Raw genomic sequence first — 12494 nt, 5'->3', positions numbered from 1 at the left:
ACGCGATATTGATTGCATTCAGAAAGAGTTCATGGAGCCGAGTCCAGTAATATCATGGAGTCATATAGAGAAGTTCCGCCCGTCACTGGGAGTAACGACAGGACCATCAAGAATAATGTTAGAGGAGCTTCTCCGGTCGCAGGGAGGAACATCAGGGCCATCTAAAGTTACATTAGATGAGAATTTTGAGATAGGAAGCATTGGAGATAGGATCGATAAAGCCTATCACGATATGAGTACAAGAAGCGAATCGGGAAGCAGAGGAAAAGGATATCGATCGATAGTCTCCCAATCACAAGGCGAAGAAGGAAGTCTGTTAAGTCTCGAGCATAGAGCCTTGTCCTTAGACAGGCTGACCTTAAATAGGGATGAAAGAGATGAGAGTCATACTAGTTAAGGGCTAGATATGTCAGATGAAAAGAGAGAACCCTTCCGTGGGGAGGAGGGAGAAAATGCATGCAGTCCTGAGGGATGTCTGAAGAAAGACAGGGAAGTGAGATGGTCTGATATAGAGCAGCCTAAGGATAGGACGCCAGATCCCATTGCGTACCCAGAGCGACCAAAAGGACGATTGCATAGTGAAAAGGGAGAGTCACCACCATATGTAAACAGGTTAAAGTCATTGCCAGGCACAAGGCAATCAGGAACCATTGTCCATACTATGGATAGACGATGGGAGCCGATTGCGGATTCAGGTTCATGCAGTTCCCTTTACTGGAGAAAGGAGGGGTCAGACCGCAGTATATCCCTTGCCCACAGATCTATAAGGATAATTTAAGATGCAAACTCCCTAGTTTTAACAGCGGGTGCAGGAAAATTGATTTATGAGTTAGAAAAGATGACAGCAGGAAATACTCTGGCTATAGGGGACATTAAGGGTCTCCTAGCAGCCATTTTTGGGGAAAGGGCTGATGACATTTGGATGAGAGCATGTTACTCAAGTGTCACGGCACAGAATACAGCTCTTGCTGGAGCACCATTTAATCATTGTAGAGCAGACGTCTGGAGGGCACTCAGGGTCCAGTATCCTGAAACGTCAGATATGGATGCAATTATGGCAAGAAAGATGAAAGATGATGAAGATCCGATGGCTTACATTCAAAGCATTCAGAAATGGTGGACTTTGGAAACTACGTGGGGAAAATCAGTGCCAGTATTCTACCACATTTTGTGTCAGGGATTGCCAGAGCAGGTACAGAGACAGCTCAAGAAATGAGTGGGAATGGATTGCACTGAATTTGCTAGGTTGTTCTTAGGGCAACTGAAGCATAACGTCCCTTTACCAAAATATTTTTACTGAATTGTTTTTGGTAGGGCACTGTAACCAGAACCTTCCTTTAGCATAGTTTTTTCAGTGAAGGGGATGTTTTTAGTAGCGCAACTTAACCATAACGTCCCTTTAACAATGTTTTTTGTTAGTGAATTACTCAGCCCGCCGTAGTGGCTGTGTAGTTATGGTTAAGTTGCTCATCTCATAGGAAGAGCACTTTTTGGGCGGCTTATAACTTTGCTACCCCTGGACGAATCCTCAACAAACTTTGCAGAAAGAGTATATGGCCCACTCTGAATGTTTTTGCAATGTTTGGTGAGGTTTGGTCAAGGGGGGGCAAAGTTATAGGTTGTACAGGGGGGTTCCAAAATGTATTTTTTCCCCATAGACTGAATGTAGAAAAAATGTCTGTTGCGCCTACAGCTCAAACCGCTGGACGGATTTTCACCAAATTTGCGGCAGGAGCGGCGGCTTGGTCCCGAAAGCACGCTTTTGTAAATTTGGTGTAAATCCGTCCAGTAGTTTTTTTTAAAACAACCAAAAAGTAGGTCTAGAAAAATTAGTGATATCTATGTCCGCTCCGCAGACACCCTTCCCTGTTTGCCAAAATCCAATTGGTGTCCTGTCCGCGGACACGCAACGTGTTCTCTGGTTGGCTGAATGAGGCGTGAGGTGCGTGAAATTGTTTAGATGCGCCCGCCATATTTGATGCGTGGACATGCAGTGGAAGTGAGCATAAATCTAATTTTGGGGAGTGTGTTGATGTGATTGAGTGCTTAAAGAGGGTTGGGGAGTAAGAGATGGGTCAAATGTTGTATTTGTTTAGGTGGGAGAAGGCCGTGATGTATTTGCAGTGCACGCGGACATAATAAACATTGGGCGCACTACTGGATATTTTAGTTTAGTATGATGTTGGTTTTGGGTCGTTAGAAGAGCATTGGTATGTATTGAAGAGTTTCTACGTTGGTTGTAATTATTTTTTACAATGTTAATTGAAGTGTGTAGGTTTTGAGGTGGATGTATTATGTTTTTGGGTTGTGGTTATTTGGTAGGTGTTTGTTTCTCTGGGTGTATTATGCTGCGGTGGTTGTGGCCAGGGCCTAGAGTCTTGGGTGCTTGGCCGAAGTGCCGTGGGCCTTAGGCCATGCACCCAAGACTCTAGGCCCTGGCTACAACCACCGCAGCATAACACACCCAGGTTACCAAATATTTTGACTGTGGCATGTGGCCTGCTTAGGGGATATGTTTTTAAAAATGTGTGTACTGATTGGTAGTTGTGTAATAGTCTTTATAGGAGAGTGAGATGATGTGTCTTAGTTTGTTTGTTGGATTGCGTTCAGAATGTTGGTATTGAAGACTCTAGGCATTTTGGGCTGTATTTATTGGTGAGGTGTTCGTTTGCATGGCTGTGTTATGCTGTGGTGGTGGTGAGTTTAATCATGATATACTTAGTGTTTCTTTTGGTGAGGCTGTATGAAGAGTTTTGGCCAGGCCATGAAGTCAAGATTGTAGTGTTTGGCAACAAGTGTTGCAGCATAAGATACCCATGTAAGAAAACATTTTGGATTGCGGTATATGGTCAGGTGTTTGCTTGAATGGGTGTGTTATGCTGTGGTGTTTGTGAGTCCAATCATTATATACTTACTGTTTTAGTTTTTGTGGTTATATGCAGTTTTTTCATGCAAATTACCAAGAGGGGTCCTGGGAGTCCCTCAGCTAGACATTAGTCGTGGTTATGAGAGACTTACCCAGAGTCTTCATCTCACTATCTTACACAGAGAAGAAATATCCCAAACATAGCAGTCTTTGTCCTGCCGTGGGGTAGTCCAGCACCGAAATGCTAGGCAATTCTCCTCTGAAGAAGGGTACCAATAGCAATGCCAGCACACCCCTTGTCATTTGCATATTTAAGTAACTTTGGGTGTCACCCTACGTTACTAGGGGAATCCAGATGTGGACCCCTTGGTCACTATTCTTAGAGAGTCACAGCTCAAACCTACTGATGAGGTGCAACCAGACTGAAACACGTGTCTGGGGTTGCTCTTGGTACTCTTGTTCAGAGGGGAATTGACTAGTATTTCGGTGGTGGAGTGTCCCTGGGCAGGACAAATACTGATATGATTGGGATATTTCTTCTCTGCGAAAGATAGTGAGCTAAAGATTCTGGGTAAGGCTCTCGCAAGCAGGACTAATGCGTGACAGAGAGACTCCCAGGACCCCCCTTGTTTTTTGCATATTTAAGTAATTTTGGGTGTCACCCTAAGTTACTAGGGGAATCCACACGTGGACCCCTTGCTTACTATTCTTAGAGAGACACAGCTCCGCGCTACTAATGAGGTCCAACCAAACCGAAACACGTGTCTGGGGTTGCTGTTGGTACTCTTGTTAAGAGAAGAATTGCCTAGCATTTCGGTGCTGGACTGCTCCTGGGCAGGACAAAGACTAATATGATTGGGATATGTCTCCTCTGTGAAAGATAGTGAGCTAAAGAATCTGGGTAAGGCTCTCGTACCCGGGACAAATGTCTGGCAGAGAGACTCCCAGGAACCCCCTTGTTTTTTACAGTTTTTTCATGACGTGGGTAGTTGGAGCAGACATTTCTTTTCAATCACTGTGATAAAAGAAAAAAACACATGTTAGTCTAGGTAGTTTATAATGAGTATTGCATTGCATAGTAGACATTTCTGTATTTTGTAGACCCTCATAGTTAGCACTTTAGAAGTAGTATAGTTCAAACCAGTGTACTGTCCAATTTGCTCAGTTCCTATGTTTGTTGAATAAATTATTGGGTGTGTGGGAAAAAAATCAATGCTGGATTAAATAAAAACTTTCGATGTTGTGGTGCAATACATTTCTTTCATTGAGTTCAGTAGGAGGAATTTAATATGTGTATGGTTTTTGATTTGGAAGTGGTGGTGGTATTATTGCAATTAGATAGCAGTTGGTGTATTTTATTTGTGTCATGATGCCTACCCCCGGGCATCCGGATCAAGCCCATCAGCCCCGGGAGCAGGCATCCAGACATTTACAAAAACCCCAGCTAGGGGCTGTCTGGGTTCAGTCCTGGTGCCGTAGGCACCAGGCTCATAATAAAAATCAGTCCTGGCGCCATAGGCGCCAGGCTCATAGACATTACTTACCACATGCAGACCATGCTGCAAATAAATCCAAGCCAACGTGAGGCCTGGATGGAACTATTTTAGTACAGGGACTATTTTTTACTTAGGGTGTGGTCCTGGGGAACTTCTTTCCTGGGACTACTTTGGAGGCTATTTAAACCACGCCCGAACAGCAGCACATGCTTCGTGTTATTCTGCATCCAGCAGCGTGACTCTCACCGTGCCTGCAGCCAGCATCCAGTCTTCTGCCACGGCTGCGTGCCTGCAGCCAGCATCCAGTCTTCTTCCACGCCCGCCTCGAATCCGGAGCTCCTAGAATAAAGAGGAAGAAAAGGACAAGGTTAGAAAACAAACTTATTTCAAATTCCTCACCTGATTCCGGATCCATTTCATCTCCCGACATGGAAAGTACATCAGTCCTGCATGCGTCGCTTCGCCAGCTCCAGCACGGCTCCATACTCACCAGTTCTCACAGCATCTTTTGATCGGCACTGTCTCCATCATTTCTTCGCCGTACTCCGGCACCTAGGGGCACAAGAATAACAAGGTGAGCCAAGGGAATCAACAAATACCTCTTACCACCATAGACTTACCTGATTTACCACCGGCGGTATTATTCTCCATATCTTCATATGCCGCATCTGTAAAGAGGGAGAAAAACAACATGTTAACGCATGCAATAGTTACCGGACAGCGTTGGGTAACACAGACTCTTACCTGAACGCCAGGAGCAGCTATGAGACCTTCTTCTCACAAACTCAGTTGCAACTTAAGGAAGGAAGGGGACAAGAGTGAACATCGGGCACATTGCACTCTTTGAACTTGATACCAATCCTGCCTGGGACTTCAGAGTCAATGCTTACCGGAACCCTCCCAACGCCTTCAAACCAGTGAAGTAACTGGTATCTACGCGCCCCTGCAAGACACGCAGGATGGAGAGCTCATCTTTTACAAACATAAGGTGAGGTTACTAAGGGGATATCGGAGATGATTAGTGGGGGGAGAGCGAGAACAGTTGGGAGGCCATCCCTAAAACCCACAGGTGGCTAATCCCTGTCTCCACTTGCAGGAAAATACTTCTTCGGGTCCAACAGACAAGACTAGGTGGGCCAGTCCAGACAGTCATCTCTGCACTACGCATCACGTTGACGGAGACCGCAGCTGTCCGGGGCCGATCGACACCCCTGTGGGGTCCAGGTGAGCGTAACAATTTGTTTATTTATTTTTCCATTTTAGTGGTATTCATCTATCTGTTGGCTTGTTGCAGATTTTTGGGGCAGTTAGATACCTGTTGGCATCTTGTAACTGTTCATTTCTCATTTCATTTTAATGTTATTCATTTATTTGTTTGCATGTTGCAGAATCTTGGGGCAGTTATGTACCTGTACCTGTTGGCATTTTCTAACTGGTCATAGTTTTGAAGCTAAAGTTTTGTTTAAATTCATACACAGATTAGTTAGTAAATTTTGGTTTTAAGAATATTGAGTAAACGTTTAGAAGATTTGCTGGTAATCTCTGTTTTACAGTAATGTTAGTATCATTACATTTGACCCATCCACAATTCTTTTTTATGTATGCAGTGTAGTGACCTGCATTGGTTGTGGCTCCTGCGTGGTAGATTATACCTATTGTTGTAAGGTTTCCTTACCAAGTGAGACTTTACTATGTGTGAATCCACTTAGCTTGCCAAGTATACTAAGATGCACATGTAGAAACATAGTTATAGTGTGCAGCAGACATGATGGAGGTGCAATATTAATAATCTTGCCATGTTAAATACTAAAATTATAAATGCTTTCTTATTAGAGTTCTGCATACTGTAAACATATAATAAGTACCTAACAAAACCCAATTACTACATAATTGCATTATTGCAAACAAAACACAAATAGGCAACAACACATAGAAATATGAGCATATACAAGGAAAATGAAGTAAACAAAAAAACAGCAGTATTACCTGACAATCGTCATACCCTACCTCATTATCTTCATGCAGAGAAATGATTGATCTGCTTCAAAGCTACTACTTCCCTGTGTATAACTATGACATAATGGATCCTAAGGAGAGGAGTGTAAGTGTAAGTGTAAGAGTAGTGTAAGTGCAATGTGTACAAATATGAGCATATCCAGGGAAAGTACAGTAATAAAAAACAACAGAACTATAAGAAAATGTTCATAATCTTACTGATCATCTTCATACATAGAAAGCACTGCTGTCTTCCAAGTCTGTGTTTTCCCTTATGTATATGTTACCGTAAGAACATATTTGAAGTATAAGTCTATAGTACTTTTGAATTTTTTGTTCCTGACTGTTACTGGCCTAGGTATGTAAGTAAAGGAAAGAAGAGGGAGCCAGACATGTGATGTCATCAGTGATGTCTCAATGACATTTGTGATGTCATCTTTGATGTCCTAAATGTTAGTCTTAGCTTACTATAACTGGCGAATTTCAGGGGTTTTTCGGTTTTACTTGGAACCATAACGTCCCTGTAGTAAAGTTTTTTTCGCTGAATTTCATAGGTTTTTAGTAGCGCAACTTAACCATAATGTCCCTTTAACAAAGTTTTTTTACTGAACATATATATATATGCAAACAAAACTTGAGGGGTGGCAGAGGCGCTACTCTGGGTCCCAGCCGCAGTAAGCTCAAACTGTCCAAAGATGTTCTCCTCCTAGCGTGCCTTCATGCCTCAGCAATCTTCTGGGAGGCTGATTGGATGCAGGTGTGCAGGGTTGAATCCCTCTGGTATGTTCCAGGAAGTGGCAGCAGGGAATTCTGGTAACTGTAGTGTAGAGCCAGCCAGGATCCAACTCTCCTCCATGTTCAATGTTAGCCCTCAGTGGGGAGGGGGAGGGAGTTACCATCAGTATGGCACTCCAAAGTATATATATAGAAAGTGGGCACGGCTGAAGGCCAGGGCTAGTGGCCAGGGAGTGATCTAAAAACTACAGTGGGCACTTTGTGTGTATATATATATATATATATATATATATATATATATATATATATATATATATATATATATATATATTCAGTAAAAATAAACGTTGTTAAAAAGGACATTATGGTTACAAGTAAAATTAAAATCGAAAACCCCATGAAATTCGCCAGTTATGGTAAGCTAAGCAACCATAATTCGCGCCACCACCGTGCACTGCTAAGACTAACACCCAGGACATCAAATATGACATCACAAATATCATTGATGACATCATTGATGACATCACATGTCTAGCCCCTTCTTTTTTGTTCACTGCCATATCTAGTCCAGGTGGTTTTATTTACTGACAGTCAGAAACTTAACTTTCAAAGGGTATTACATTTATAGATCTTGCTATTCTCACATGTTCTTACACTACTTTCCTTAGAATTTAATCGCATCTTATGATGTACATATACAGAGGAAAAAGCAGGCCTGAAACACAGCAATCATTTTTATGTGTGAATACAATCATGTAGATTATACGCAGTTGCTAATGATACTGCCTCTTGTTTGCTTACTTTACTCTCCGTATATATGCCCCATATTCGTATGCATTGTAGTCTATTTATGAGTTGTGTGTATTAGTAGAAATATGTAGTAAGGGAGGCATTATTAGCTGCTTAGTACATATTTCACAGTACGGTAAAGTCTGATACAGAACATTCACCATTTTATTATATAACTTTGGAAAATTACAAATTTAGCACCTCTGTGGTCTATGCTGCAGCCAATACCTACATTTCTGTATGAGTAGGTTCCTGTACTAGAAAGAACACTGCAATGGAATGTTCTTTAGAACACTACATTGTGTAATGAAGTATGTAGTTTATTACACATTTCTCGATAATCCCTGATACTTTTTTGCCAACATTACATTCACAACCCCTTGTATGAAAAGTAAATGCACATGTGATGTCATCAGTGATGTCATCAATGATATTTGTGATGTCATCTTTGATGTCATGGGTGTTAGTCTTAGCAGTGCACAGTGGTGGCACGAGTTATGGTTGCTTAGCTTATCATAACTGGCGAATTTCAGGGGTTTTTCAATTTTACTTGTAAACATAACATCCTTTTAACAACTTTTTTTACCGAATTTCATAGGTTTTTATTAGTGCAACTTAACTATAACGTCCCTTTAACAAAGTTTTTCATTGAATTTCATATGTTTTTATTAGTCCAACTTAACCATAACGTCCCCTTAACAATGTTTTTTTATTGAATTTCATAGGTTTTTATTAGTACAACTTAACCATAACGTCCCTTTAACAAAGTTTTTTCATTGAATTTCATAGGTTTTTATTAGTCCAACTTAACCATAACGTGCCCTTAACAAAGTTTTTTTATTGACTTTCATCGGTTTTTATTAGTGCAACTTAACCATAACGTCCCTTTAACAAACATTTTTCATTGAATTTCGAATTTCATAGGTATTCATTAGTACAACTTAACCATAATGTCCTTTTAACAAAGTTTTTTCATTGAATTTCATAGGTTTTTATTGGTCCAACTTAAACATAACGTCCCTTTAACGTTGTTTCAGTGAATTTCATGTGTTTTTACCAGAGAATGCAATTTTCCTACAACTTACTAATATTATACTTACCACATATAACAATATTTGTGTCCAATTTACAGTGTCACCTTAAAACTCTGCCATTTCCCACCTTCTAGAATCATTTTTAACACTTCTATAAACTTTTTGCAACTATTTCAACTAGTTTTGCATCCGTAGACATCTACGAACATCTGACTTCATTGCGGACCTTCAGGACAGCACCACAGGACCATGGGCTGGCGCGCGGCATGATGACGTGTCCGAGAACCCGTCCGCACTTCACGATAAGATCCGTCCTTCACGGACAGTTCGGAACTGCATTTTCTACTGATCTAGGAACTTTCAACTTCAAAGTTTCCCTTGCACACCTCCTATACCTGTTCATACTCCTTATCCATTATCAATCTAGTACACAGTACATACTTGGAAGAATTTTATCAAAACTGCTATTTATCTTAAAAATGGCATCAGTTATTGCAATCCCTCCTCCCCAAGAGCCACCACCACCACCAGCTGGAGGACCTTCACAACAAAAAAAGCACAGTACTTTCAAAGACAATGAAGAGGACCAAGAAGATGAGGTAGAGGAAGTGCCTACTTCTAGCACCAAGATCGAATCATGCGTGTGCCAGTTCTTTGCCACTGTTGGGAGTGTACCAAAGGCTAAAGCTACCAAAGTGAAATGTACTGAGTGCACTCAGTTGCAGACTACCTGGACAGTACTCCTATGGGACCACCTCCATGCGGCGCCACACCAAATCCAATGACCGCAATGCTCTCAGAAAGGTTGTTCCTTTCCCAGCAAGTAGTAAACTGTCTTCCTCCACCTCATCTTCCCCAACAAATACTGTAACTGCACAGCTTGATGTCTGCGGGCATTGGTGCGTTATAAATAAATAAATAAGGAGGGCTACGGACCATTATCTTCCATTGCAGCCCCTGAAATGGGGGATAAAGGCCATTAGCACCCCTGGTTTCCAAAGCGGGAACCCATGGTGCTAAAACATAGATTTTTCTTCCTATAGCTGTAGGATTATTCTTACCCGCTGTAAGAAAGAAGGATTATTCTTCTTACAGCAAGACTCCTGCGGCGTCCCGCTGTAGGAAGGAAAATCCTTTTCCGAGACAGCCACATGGAAAGAGAAGGCGGGGCTCCATACAGAGCCCCTCTTCCCTTGCCATGGCAGCCTGCAAAATCCTATGAACATATTACCACAAGCACTTTTTTTCCCTTTCAAACCTATCCTACCTTTGAATACCTTTACCACATAGCCGGTCCCAGGCAGACATAGCCACTTTAACACCATTTTTCGTCCCTAGCGGTCATGGTCAGTAGCTAGATTGTCTGCGTCATGACCTTAAACCATGACCCAGACAATCTGGCTACTGCCCACGGCCACAGGCTATACCTCAGTCACCAAAGGTACATGACTATTTTTTGAACCTACATTATTACACTTTTAAAAAAATAAAACACTGGCACATTTGCAAAACCATGCTTTAATGTCCTTGCCAATGCACCTCACGAGTTTGCTCGAAATCCGACCATGTTTTATTTTTTTTAAAGTGTCAAAATGTATGTACATACAATAGCCATATAACTTAGCCCCCACTTGACAAAATCCATTCAATCTTTACACAAACATTGAAGGTTGGGTATATAATCTTTCTCAACACTTTTGTCCACATTCATGAAATAGCAACAAAGTTATAAGCCATCTAAAATGTTAAGACCCCCCCTCTGATTTTGCCCCCTCTTGAGAAAATCCCACCAAACTTTAGAAACCATTTATATCTAGATCCAAAATCGTTTTGCCAAATGTTGTGCAGATTCGTCAAATGACATCACATTTATCACATTTATATGCCTTTACAATATTTTGGGACCCCACCTCTAATTATGCCCCCTCTTGACAGAATCCCAAAAAACTTTGCAGAACCCTGTAATGCAGAAATAGGTACAGATGTCCTAGGACATCTGAAGTGTCCGCAGACTTTCAGGGGGTGAAACAACCCGTTTTTTGGCTTCTTATGGCCATATCCAATCCAATCCTCACCCCCCCCCAAATCCCCAGAGATTGTTTGTCGAGTTTGACAAGTGAAATGCTGCTTTTTAAACAATGTTTTCACCATGCTGTACACGGACCCCAAAAAAGTCAGCGAATCCAAGATGGCCTGCGCTTCAGGAACACAGACGCATTTCACGTTTTCCCACCAGCCAATCAGCGAGCGCATCCCGATGTCTTAAGTGCACAGCCCAAACCGCTGGACGGATTTTTACCAAATAAGAAGCTTGTCAGGAACAAAGCACTTGAAGGAAGTATTTTGTTGGTTTGGCATAATCCATCCACTATCTTTTTTTTTTTTTGTTGGTTTGACGTAGAGCAGGATACCCCTGTACCCAAAAAGTTATTTATATCTCCCACGATGCATTGCTGGTCCCAAGGGCTTTCATTTCTGAAAATCCACCATTACGCAGTTTGAGAATAAAGTACTCAAATCAATTTTCAAAAATGCTTTTTCATGATATACAGGGTGTAAGTAGTTTTGATGCCTGGGAGCATGTGAGCATGGTAAGAAAGGATTCGTTTTGGTGGTTTGGGGCTTAGGAATCGTATTGTTTTTTTTATATGTGTTTTTCTGAGTACGAGAATCGGTAAAAAGGGTAAATACTTCAAAAGTAGAATAGATTGAGAAAAGGCAATCACTTTTAAAAACGCAATCCGTAATTAGGGTGCTATTAGTGTTTTGGGCCTATTAAATGTTTTAAATAAGCTTATATTTGCTTAATTAGTTTAAGAAATTGTGCAACGAAAGTCCAATGCCAATGTTTTGATTGGACAAGCGTTTCATGTGACTTAACAGTGAAGATCTCGATTCACTCCTGACTTCAGCAGAGAAGATATCTATATTATTGCACCCCCCTCTTCTTCGTCACAGTACATAATTAGTAAACCTACCTGGATCCATACATGCTCTTCCTCTTACTGGATAGCAGTCTTACCTACATACCCCCACCTCACTCTGCCTCATCTCAGTACCCCACTAACCTAACCTCACTCGTCTTCATCACAGTACCCCACTACCACCAACTTACCCTTTCTTGTCACAGTCCCCCAATACCACCACCTCATTCTTCCTTATCACAGTCCCCCAGTATGACCATCTCATTATTCCTTGTCGCAGTCCCGCACTGCCACCACCTCACTCTTCCCCATCCCAGTCCCCCTCTACCACCATCTCACTCTTCCTCGACAGAGTACTCCACTACCACCATGTGACTCTACCTCATCACAGTACCTCCTACCACCAACTCACTCTTCCTTGTCACAGTACCCCACTACCACCAACTCACTCTTCCATGTCAAAGTACCCCACTACCACAAACTCATTCTTCCTTCTCACAGTACCCCACTACCACCACGTCACTCTTTCCTGTCACAATCCCCCACTACCACCACATCCCTCTTCCTCATCACTGTGCCCCACTACCACCACGTCACTCTTTCTTGTCACATTGCCCCACTACCACCAACTCACTCTTCCTCTTCACAGTACCCC

The sequence above is a fragment of the Ambystoma mexicanum genome, chromosome 6p (assembly GCF_040938575.1).
Source record: "Ambystoma mexicanum isolate Mex_15411 chromosome 6p, UKY_AmexF1_1, whole genome shotgun sequence".
Taxonomy (NCBI): domain Eukaryota; kingdom Metazoa; phylum Chordata; class Amphibia; order Caudata; family Ambystomatidae; genus Ambystoma; species Ambystoma mexicanum.
This window is presented reverse-complemented; position numbering follows the sequence as displayed.